A 12,558-nucleotide genomic window follows, 5' to 3' on the forward strand; every position below is an offset into this window, starting at 1 on the left:
GTGCCTTTGATTGAAGGCATGAAAGGTGAACATATGTTACTTAAACAGTTACTCATTCGAAAAAGAAAATATTGTGAGCACACTCTGGACACGATTTCCGATGTTACAGTTAAGGATTTGTTAGTAAAACTGTCGGTGATTCGAATAAAAATACTGAAAGCAATATCTGAAGATGATTTGAGATGATATTCAAAAGACACATTACTGACTAACCATTTAGAAACAAGAACTACTCATTAACATAATTTTCAGCACTTTCTCAATGCATGGTTCGTACAATGTGAATATTATGACACAAGTGCAGCTTTTACGTGTTGGGCTTTGCCGTAATGTACTTGAAGAGGTCAGACACGGCCACACACAGAAGCACTGTTGTTGATGGATACTTTGTATACATGAAGCATCGACATATGTTTAAAACAATTCTGGAACAAAAATGTTCGAAACCAATTTATTTATTTATTTATTTATTTTGGCAATGTTTTGACTGGTTTTGATGCTGCCTGGAAGGACATCCTCTCATATGCCAACTTCATTTCAGAGTAGTATTTACATCCAACTTCATCAATTACTAGCTGACAAATCCGGCGTTACCCAGGTATTCATTTTGCCTATTTTCTATTAGGAAAGAAACCTTACGTGTACTCCTGCAGTAGACGCGGTGTGAGAGGATCTCTGATTGCTTCTGTACGCTGGGCGCAGCTGCTTCTCGTGTCTACAACACAGAGTACCAAAATATCAGAAGTGCAAGGGCCGTGTTGCAGAGGACGAAAGTAGCGTTCCAAGTGGCGTGACAGTGAACTAGGAACACGTGAAATACGAGTACTAAATGATAATATTCTGGTAGTCTGGAGGTAAAGTGTATTTATTTATAAGACTGAATATTGCAAATATGACTGTGCGGCTGTTATCGAGTGGAAATTACGTTCCTGATTACAGCTTTCTTACGCAGATTGCACGCTTTGTATTGCAACTTAATTATGTGTCTCGTATTCTGCTTACTTTTCGTTCTCATTCGTAATATTGGGCGAGGTAAATGATTGCATATTTGTTTTTGCTTTATATGAAACAGAAACCGGTTTCGTCACATCGTATTCTGTGGACTCCTTGTGGGGCGGCGGTAGAAAAATATGTTGTTTATATAAATATTGTTTGTAGAATGTAGTAACACTGCATTTCCCGGCCGATGCACCATTTGTGCGGCGGCGGGTGGAATTATTGTTGTTAAATGTTCCTATTATTTATGCTGTCTTTTGCCATTCTCAACACTGGCTTTCTAACTACAATATTGGCAACCAGAAAGTGATTAGCAAAACGTGAACCCTGTAATTAGAATTCCTAGTGCCCACTTCATCTGAGAAACACACTTATAGCTGCAGCTTATAGCTCTGAGGAATTAGGGGATCGTCTGGGGTTCATAATCAAAAACGATTTTCTAAAATAGTTGAGTATATTCTGAAAGTCACAGATGAAAAACAAAAGAATCCACACAACCTAACTAACAGAGCAGTTCAGAGTCTAATGCGCTGATGCAACTATAAATGTCCAAATTAAATGTTTAAATGAATGCTCGCCATAATTTGATGATAAGGTTCATCAAACGCCACACTAAATAATTGGTAGAATGTCTGTCCCGCGGCGGCACGTGAAAGTACGACATACGCAAACTGAAGATAGATAATTAAAGTCAACCCAGAATTAACACTTCACTCGAAAATGATTTCATGGTTACGCGTATCTCGAGTAACTTAATACGGCATCCGAGGCTGTTTGTAGCAATGATACCGACGCGACGCGACTCCCGACACAGATGACGTGCTATTCAGCGTCTGGAGAGATTTGGGGCCTTTTTTTCCTCGCGCAGCGTTCTTATATATAAAGCCGCGGTGCGGACGGCTAAGGGAATGCCTGATCAAATCGGCTCTCCCGACTAGCCGCTGGGCTAGTAATGCACCACTTTAAGTTACCTAATAAATCATAGCTTCTCTTGCTGATGGCCGATGAAGCTCTTAATGTAAATATGCATTCAGCACGCAGGTAAGTATTGATAATAAAATTTTGACGTGGCTAAGTTAAATATTTTGGGCGAGAGAATTAATTTAATTACACTGCAGGCAGTAGACGAGCTCTGAACTGGCCCTTTGGAGATACGCTATCGCTATAGTTTTATAGGTATTCAAATGAAACTTCTCACATCTTCATAGTTATAGCGGATCTCCAACCTACTTAAATATAAACATCCTAGCCTTATTTATTAGCCTACTTAATCTATCTTGCTTCCTTAAGTTTTAAGACAAAAACCAGAAAATATTGAATTTCAACTAAAATCTTAAATTGTGAGTTCCAGAAGACTGTTTCTATTAAATATTTATGAAAAAGGAATCTAATTATAAATTTTGAAGTCTCTAGCTCTTTTCTGTTGCGCCAATGATTTTTACAGAAAAACGTCCAAATTTCGAAAATGGCTAAAGTTATCGAACTGATATTCAACACATATTAATTTAGTATTACTCCTGACATGCTAGAAACATTTTAGGTTATTTACTTGATTTTTAAAGTATTACGCAACATTTATGACGTCAGAGCTAGTTACAGCGGACTGGCTGGCACACAATGGAAAGACTGATGTGAATTTACTACAGCGTGAGTAGCCTGCTTCCCTACATCTTGTCTTTGGTACTGCTTATGAATCCGTGTGTGAACTGCATACCTAGCGGGACTGGCACTCCTGGAAGAAATGATACTGCAGGGAAATGGCTAACTCCTGGAAGAAAGGATATTGCGGATAAATGGCTTAGCCTCAGCCTAGGGGATGTTTACAGAATAAATCCATATTCCTTGCCTCCATTTATTTTTATGTGCCATATCGGAGGCAGTCGCCAAATAGACGGGCAACCCTTCGGGCAGTGCCATCACGCGGGCAGCTACAGTTGCCCCTGCACGCCTCAACATCCCAAGTGGGACCCACGACAAGAGACCGTCGTGACCGGCCACCACGAGTCGAAACCGGCGCCTGCCAATATGGAAGCCACTCGCGTCTGCGCGTCACGTGTCAGGTAAATAGTTCCAACAGTATTCCGCCGAGGGCAGCTAAATAAGGCAGCGACAGGACAATACGAGTCAGTCAGGCTTCAAGAGCCTCTCCTGGTTCAGACGACGGGTGCTACTCACCCCATCAAACAGGATTAATCTGGAAGTCCATCGTTAGGGACAAACACCGTTGTCAGAAGTCATCGTCGTTACTTCTTCTGGACTCTCAAGCCACCTGATATGCAGGGATGTTAGCTTCTGCAGTAGGATAGCGTGTTCATCATTACTGACGTTGTTCTGAATTAGACGTTCTGGCTTTCAGACAGAAACTCCAACTGCTACTCCAATGAGTCTAAACAAGAGCAGTCATCAATCTTGGATTCAGCCTTACATTACACGAAGTTAGCATTCAGAGAGTTATCATAGCCGAACTAAGCATCCAGCAAGTGCTGATTCCCGACTTGGCTCCAGGAAATGCTTCAACCGAAAGTAGCTTTCGGCCATGGTCTCTCACCAGTGCCCTCGGTGTTTGGTGGCAGTCTGACCTTATTGTAATCCAAAGTTATATTGTACCTGTTGTGTTACTATTGTTACTTTATTCTTGGTCTTTATTTCCATACCGGTGAAGCAGATGTTTTTGCTCAATAAACTTGTTAGATACTGGATATTGTCTTTGTCGTGGAACGCTACATTTCTTTATGTGTCCCTTGTTATTACTTTCATTCTGATTTACTTTAAGTTTTCTAACATGACGTTGTGAAAACGGGTACTATAACACCTAATTGCATGGGAAAAAAATTGAAAATCTGGACTGAGAAAGCGTTTTATACTCGTATAAGTAGAACTCAATTCAAATTTGTGCTCTACAATACAGAGGAATATGTTGCATATTCGTGCCACGCCTGAATAATTATTACTCCTTTAACAAGAACAGCGGTAACTCCTCGGATTCAATCTGCAAATGACTCAAATAGTCGTCAGGGTCTTCCTTAAAGTAGGCAACAATTCTGGTAACAGCTAACACTTTTTCCGCCTGCTGAACGTTCCCTCAACCCGCACATAAACGTTTCAGGAGAGGGTCTATTTCTAGGTGAAATCACTGACATTTTAAGCAGAGTAACAATCAGTTGAAACTTAATTGATGATGTGCACACCAGCGGGAAAAGGCTCCTGTCGGAGCACAAACAAGGCGAATACACTCCTCTTTAAAGCACTAACAGAAAAGTGGGTTACCACGTCTTCATTCCGCCTTCGACACCCAAAATTTTGGGATGCGAACATATTCTCTCTCTTTTATACATAACATTCTAAATCCTTTTACTGCGTTCTCTGCAGTTGAGTCTTCATCCTCAGAAACTCCCTCTCGCTGCCAATATCTATATACTGTATGTCTCTTCGAGTGTCTCCTTTTTCTCACATAGATTTACAGTATTTCTTCTGCTGTCTCCTCTCTCACTTTTATCTTTCTTTCCCACTGCCACTGTCTCCAGGCTCAAAAATTCTGCGGAGTCCAACTTATTTTTTCCGTTGAAAATCTCGATTTAAAACGCGTGCTACCCTATACCTATGTGTTGAAGGTCGCCAGCCTGGAACAGTCCAGATTCCCAAGCCTATGTATGCTCTCCACTCGTGTGTACTTTTCATTTCACTCGTGCCTCTCTCTCTTTTTGACCCAGTTGCTTCTGCCTACATCCATCTCTCATTCTCTTTTACTGCACTGTCTGTCATCAACCATCACTATCTCCTCTCTCTTTGACTCCTTCTGTCACTCTCTCCCATCACAACTCCCTCCTCCCCTTTCCACCGTCTCCTGTTATTCTCTTACAGCGTGAAAAGCTGATGTATTATTATGCCAAAAATTTTGCCGAGGAAGGCGAAATGAGGATTGAGCCAGTTGTCTTACCACTTTTTTGTCAGTCATTTAAAGAGGAACATATTAACCTTTTCTGTGCTACGACAGGAGCATTTCTCCATTGTTTCCCTTCTTTTCTCTGCTACCTTTATAAAACTAATTGTATAGGTCAGTTAAGTTCACAATTTTTTTGGATATTTCGACATGTTCTTGTATTTTCAGATGTGTAAACAACAAATAACTACACATAATCGTTGAGGGACGTGGCAAAAAGAACGACTATCCACGTTGATGTGTAGAATGTACGAAACTGGCGATATAACATCAGAGTTTCGGAAGAACATCAGCCACACAATTCCGAAGACAGAAACAGCTGAGAAGTGCGAAAATTATCGCACAATCTGCTTCAGAAGAATGGAAAAGAAAACTGAGGATTTGTTAGATGACGATCAATATGGCCTTAGAAAATGTAAACATAGCAGAGAGGCAATTCTGAAGTTGCGGTTAATAATGGAAGCAGGATTGCAGAAAAATCAAGACACGTTCATAGGATTTGTCGACATGGGAAAAGTGTTCGAGAATGTAAAATGGTGCAAGACGTTCGAAAAACTGAGAAAAATAGCGGTAAACAGTAGGTCTAAGAAAGATCAAAGTAATAAAAAGTAGCAGAAATGAGAACAGTGAGAAACTTTACGTTACAATTGGAGACCCCAAAGGAGACAAAGTTATGGAATTCTGCTATTTCCTGTGTTTTTCTCGGCATATCATGTCATTTGTAACTGCATGAGTGGCTGTTAGTAAACAAATACAAAATCGTGAACGTATGTTAGCGTTATACAATTGTATGTATGCCGAGAAAAAGACAACAGAAAAACAGATGAAATATGCCGCAAAGAGTGACAACAATCTTAAAACCATGCTGTTACGTGTAATGAATAAGGCAATATGAAAATATCCACAGAAAATAATATTTAAAAAAAAAGCATGCAGTACGAATGTAATAATGTCTGACAGTGTTTTATAACTATGCTACTTTATGCATGTTTTAGATTTAAAGAATCCACTGATGGTGGCGATATTTGTCACTGAAACTAGTTTGGGAATAAATATATAAATAACAAAAAAGTGTTTTGCGTTAAGGCAGATTCACAATTCCCATACGAGGGTTACCATTAGCTGCTGTACCTGTTCCAAGCGTTGCATGTTGACGTCACGCACAACAGAATTACAATGAATACTTCTTTCAAAAGTTGAAGTAATTTCGCTACATGTATCTTTCCGCTGGGCTCTAGTCTTAACCATTCTTTGTCTCGACATACAATTTACAATCTTCCCGGCTTTCACGCGAAGGGAAAAGCAATAAAATAAATAGCATAGTGTCACACTTCAATTAAAGAAAGTAGCAACTGTATAATAATAAAAATTGTCAAGCAACTCCTGTTTCAATGTAGGAGGATATATCCAGGCTTTATCTCGTGCTTCTACACTGAAGAGCCAAAGGAACTGGTACACCTGCCTAATAATGTGTAGGGCTCCCGTAAGCAGATGGTTGATAACAGCAAATGGACTTATATTTGTAACGTCCCCTTAGGAAAATTATGAATGACTGCTGGAAAAACTCTTACGTTATTTGATTTTCAAACAGCTGAGCAAAACTCAACGTACTCAAACATTTTTCTCTTTACCTATTCTGATCATCACTAAACTGACACAGAATATTTTTAGCGCAACGCAGTCTGACTTTTAATAAACCCTACAAAAGAATGGCCCTGACTAACAATAACCTATACCTTTCATGAATCACTTTCCTCACAAAAATCTTCGTTACTCGAACTACTGCAATACAGCGCGCGCCAATACTGCCAGGTAAATAAAAGATTCTAACTACTGAAGGCACTAACTACTCACAGGCATAGTTAGCAAATGAAAGATTATGATAGAGAACAAACAATGTATTTACCTTAATAATGTTCAAAAGTCATCATACATATATCTATCAATTCATGACATCCTTCTTTACAAATTTCCATTTTCTGGCGGACACACGTCCTGATCGTCCGCTTATAGCAACCTCTCAAAACTCTGGCATCTCTCTCTCCACATCCACCACTGCTGGCGGCTCACCTCCAACCGCGCAACGCTACGCGCTGTTCACATCCAACTGCCCAACACTACAATAGCGAATAGTCCAACAATACCAACCAGCTACAGACTGCACACAGCACAGTCAGTGATTTTCACACAGAGCGCTACGTGGCGTTACCAACATAAAAACCTAAACAGCCTATTTACATACTTAAATGTATTATGTAAGATGAGACACGATCACAACTGTTTTCCATGTGTTTTGAAAGTCATTTTTTTTCAACTCACTTGACTGAACTACAACAGCCTTAATTTTATTTCATACTAGATGATGAACCTGGCATTGGCAAGATATGTATTTATTCCGATCTTATGCTGTCTCTTCCTTCCCTCACTCTCTGTCGTCCATCTCGACTTTCCCCTGACTCACCATCTCTTCACCCCTTTATCGTCCATTTCGCACTCCCCCTGTATGTGTCTATGTCCTCCTCCCCCTTCTCCCTCAACATTATCATCCTCCTTCCCCATAAGACGTTGCCTTTGTCTACCCTACAATATTTCTTTACCGGCCGGCCGCGGTGGTCTAGCGGTTCTGGCGCTGCAGTCCGGAACCGCGGGACTGCTACGGTCGCAGGTTCGAATCCTGCCTCGGGCATGGGTGTGTGTGATGTCCTTAGGTTAGTTAGGTTTAAGTAGTTCTAAGTTCTAGGGGACTTATGACCTAAGATGTTGAGTCCCATAGTGCACAGAGCCATTTTTTGATTTCTTTACCGATTGAAAATAATATGTGTATCAGTGTGGTTGAAATCGATCCGAGGGTTTAGAAGGAGAAGTGAAGGATAAACACACACACACACACACACACACACACACACACACACACACACACACACACACACACACACACATACATTTTTAGAGCTAATGACTAATTATTTCTCTTAACAAATATGTACCTCACATTACCGTCTCTATAATGCGTGTTCATGAATCCAACGCACTTTCATTTAAGATTGATACAACTGCAGATAATTGGTACGAGGCTCATGCACCCATTTGTTGTCAGCACTGAGAAACAAACAAGAAAACATTTCCATTATTACGTCCCCTCCCACCGCAATGACAAATCTATCTACCCCTGTACCAAGTGGCACCTGTAAAGGTGATAGAACAACCTTATGCGCTCCAACCTACAATTCTTCCAGTATATTTTTCATTTGACGAAGGAAACAGGTACAGCCGACAGCTGTAAACCATTTATTCTGTACCGGATTCGGATATACATCCTTTATCGTTCTTCAGAAACTGTAAACATTAGCAGCTGTTAAAATGAAATAGTACTTTCGGAAACAAACCACTTGCAACTGTTGGATGTATGTGATTCCTTCGCCAAATAAGATTGCTGTGCAGTTGCTGACAACAATAAGCTATGTTTATGACACAGAAATTCTGCAATACAGAGAAAAAGATTTTTAAGTACCCGTCCGCCGGTTTGACAACTATTAGATTATGAGGGATATATTCGTAGGAGACATACGAGTAGTTGTGTCACGTAGTCAATAATTACATTTTTAGTCAGTCTTCACAGAAGTCGTGTGTTGAGACCGACTGGAATAATCGTTGTGGTAGCATGCGTCAATGATGACATGTGCCATTCACAGACTTTCACAGAATGACTGTCACCATGTTTACGACTGTTGAAAACTGCATGAAATGCTGCTGATCAAATTTCAATAAACTGGAAAAAAGCATACAGTGCATCTGACAAATTAATTCCAACTTCCTGGCAGATTAAAACTGTGTGCCCGACCGAGACTCGAACTCGGGACCTTTGCCTTTCGCGGGCAAGTGCTCTACCACTGAGCTACCGAAGCACGACTCACGACCGGTACTCACAGCTTTACTTCTGCCAGTACCTCGTCTCCTACCTTCCAAACTTTACAGAAGCTCTCCTGCGAACCTTTCAGAACTAGCACTCCTGAAAGAAAGGATATTGCGGAGACATGGCTTAGCCACAGCCTGGGGGATGTTTCCAGAATGAGATTTTCACTCTGCAGCGGAGTGTGCGCTGATATGAAACTTCCTGGCAGATTAAAACTGTGTGCCCGACCGAGACTCGAACTCGGGACCTTTGCCTTTCGCGGGCAAGTGCTCTACCACTGAGCTACCGAAGCACGACTCACGACCGGTACTCACAGCTTTACTTCTGCCAGTACCTCGTCTCCTACCTTCCAAACTTTACAGAAGCTCTCCTGCGAACCTTGCAGAACTAGCACTCCTGAAAGAAAGGATATTGCGGAGACATGGCTTAGCCACAGCCTGGGGGATGTTTCCAGAATGAGATATTCACTCTGCAGCGGAGTGTGCGCTGATATGAAACTTCCTGGCAGATTAAACCTGTGTGCCCGACCGAGACTCGAACTCGGGACCTTTGCCTTTCGCGGGCAAGTGCCCTACCACTGAGCTACCGAAGCACGACTCACGACCGGTACTCACAGCTTTACTTCTGCCAGTACCTCGTCTCCTACCTTCCAAACTTTACAGAAGCTCTCCTGCGAACCTTGCAGAACTAGCACTCCTGAAAGAAAGGATATTGCGGAGACATGGCTTAGCCACAGCCTGGGGGATGTTTCCAGAATGAGATTTTCACTCTGCAGCGGAGTGTGCGCTGATATGAAACTTCCTGGCAGATTAAAACTGTGTGCCCGACCGAGACTCGAACTCGGGACCTTTGCCTTTCGCGGGCAAGTGCTCTACCACTGAGCTACCGAAGCACGACTCACGACCGGTACTCACAGCTTTACTTCTGCCAGTACCTCATCTCCTACCTTCCAAACTTTACAGAAGCTCTCCTGCGAACCTTGCAGAACTAGCACTCCTGAAAGAAAGGATATTGCGGAGACATGGCTTAGCCACAGCCTGGGGGATGTTTCCAGAATGAGATTTTCACTCTGCAGCGGAGTGTGCGCTGATATGAAACTTCCTGGCAGATTAAAACTGTGTGCCCGACCGAGACTCGAACTCGGGACCTTTGCCTTTCGCGGGCAAGTGCTCTACCACTGAGCTACCGAAGCACGACTCACGACCGGTACTCACAGCTTTACTTCTGCCAGTACCTCGTCTCCTACCTTCCAAACTTTACAGAAGCTCTCCTGCGAACCTTGCAGAACTAGCACTCCTGAAAGAAAGGATATTGCGGAGACATGGCTTAGCCACAGCCTGGGGGATGTTTCCAGAATGAGATTTTCACTCTGCAGCGGAGTGTGCGCTGATATGAAACTTCCTGGCAGATTAAAACTGTGTGCCCGACCGAGACTCGAACTCGGGACCTTTGCCTTTCGCGGGCAAGTGCTCTACCACTGAGCTACCGAAGCACGACTCACGACCGGTACTCACAGCTTTACTTCTGCCAGTACCTCGTCTCCTACCTTCCAAACTTTACAGAAGCTCTCCTGCGAACCTTGCAGGAGAAGTAAAGCTGTGAGTACCGGTCGTAGTCGTGCTTCGGTAGCTCAGTGGTAGAGCACTTGCCCGCGAAAGGCAAAGGTCCCGAGTTCGAGTCTCGGTCGGGCACACAGTTTTAATCTGCCAGGAAGTTTCATATCAGCGCACACTCCGCTGCAGAGTGAAAATCTCATTCTGGAAACATCCCCCAGGCTGTGGCTAAGCCATGTCTCCGCAATATCCTTTCTTTCAGGAGTGCTAGTTCTGCAAGGTTCGCAGGAGAGCTTCTGTAAAGTTTGGAAGGTAGGAGACGAGGTACTGGCAGAAGTAAAGCTGTGAGTACCGGTCGTGAGTCGTGCTTCGGTAGCTCAGTGGTAGGGCACTTGCCCGCGAAAGGCAAAGGTCCCGAGTTCGAGTCTCGGTCGGGCACACAGGTTTAATCTGCCAGGAAGTTTCATATCAGCGCACACTCCGCTGCAGAGTGAATATCTCATTCTGGAAACATCCCCCAGGCTGTGGCTAAGCCATGTCTCCGCAATATCCTTTCTTTCAGGAGTGCTAGTTCTGCAAGGTTCGCAGGAGAGCTTCTGTAAAGTTTGGAAGGTAGGAGACGAGGTACTGGCAGAAGTAAAGCTGTGAGTACCGGTCGTGAGTCGTGCTTCGGTAGCTCAGTGGTAGAGCACTTGCCCGCGAAAGGCAAAGGTCCCGAGTTCGAGTCTCGGTCGGGCACACAGTTTTAATCTGCCAGGAAGTTTCATATCAGCGCACACTCCGCTGCAGAGTGAAAATCTCATTCTAAATTAATTCCAGTTTAATTATCTCTGTGAAAATGAAATTCACATGACTTGATTAGTCTTACAATATTCCTGTAGCTAGGGAGGAAGGGAATCATTAGTAATTTTGAGCGACTACCAAAAACAAACTTGGGATCAATGTATTTTGTTCCTGAAATTTATTTTAAAGTACTTTCATGCAAGATGAGATAGATGTATTATTAAAATATTATATTACATTATTCAAATGGCCACAAAAACTTTATTATAATTGCATTAATCTCAAACTTTTAAAAAATGTAGAAATAAGTAAGAAATTTAAAAAATAAGAACGGAGAGATGCACTGCACATGCAACAGGCTGTATAACAAAGCTACACGTCTCTTATTGAATTAGGTTTTTATTCATTATAATTGCAAAACATGCGTAAATACAAATATATAATTTTTCATTAATGTGACTTGTGATGTTGAACTTTTTTGGCTATGTTGTCTATATTGCGTCGTTTGGGCTACATGGAATTCTCATTGCGTCTTCTAAATGATTGGACAACCGATTACGATATTTATTTTTCAGGTACTTCATTTTTTAAAATGAAGCTTCACCAAGGTAGGGTGAAGGAAATAGTGTTAAAATGAACTGTGCACAGTCTCGTAAATTTTTATAATTGTTAGTCACACATTTCCAAAATTCAGTGTACTGTTGTGTTTCACGATGTTCTATAAACAGAGCTTTAAGCTGTGTGTCACGCTGATGTTCAATTATCTCATTTAGCAAATTAGTATTAGGAAATCCAAATTGGCAGAATAATTTGAGATCATCATGTCCAACATGCCAAGGGTTCTCTACGAGAATGGAACAGCTTCGAATATTTCTAACATATGCAGATCTGTTTCTCATATCTTCCAAATAGGCTTCCAAATATTCTTTCATGTTTTGGTAAATAGTTTCGGCGATAGTTAAGCCTAAGTGGAGCATAGCTACAGTGGGAAAATTAGACAGATCTTTTACTTCGAGTTCATTTATATATAATTGCAGTTTGGCATCAAATGCAAATATTTTGTTAGTCATTAGCCCAATTATCTTGTTTGGTCCTTGTAATTCCAAGTAAAGTATGTTGAATTTTTGTTTAATATCGATCAAAAAACCTGTAAGTATCCGTCATTCATCAAGTTCAGGATAATTTTTGCCACTTTGTTTTAACAATAAAATAATTTCAGATTTCAAATGTCAAACCGTTCTAGCACTTTTCCTTTGCTTAGCTATCTGACAGCGGTATGTAGGAGAACGTCACTGTAACAAGCTTGCATTTCCTGCAGAAGTTCTTTAAATTTTCGGTGATTAAGTTCACGGACACGAATGAAATTTATAACG

Source organism: Schistocerca nitens, chromosome 2 (genome assembly GCF_023898315.1).
Source record: "Schistocerca nitens isolate TAMUIC-IGC-003100 chromosome 2, iqSchNite1.1, whole genome shotgun sequence".
Lineage (NCBI taxonomy): Eukaryota > Metazoa > Arthropoda > Insecta > Orthoptera > Acrididae > Schistocerca > Schistocerca nitens.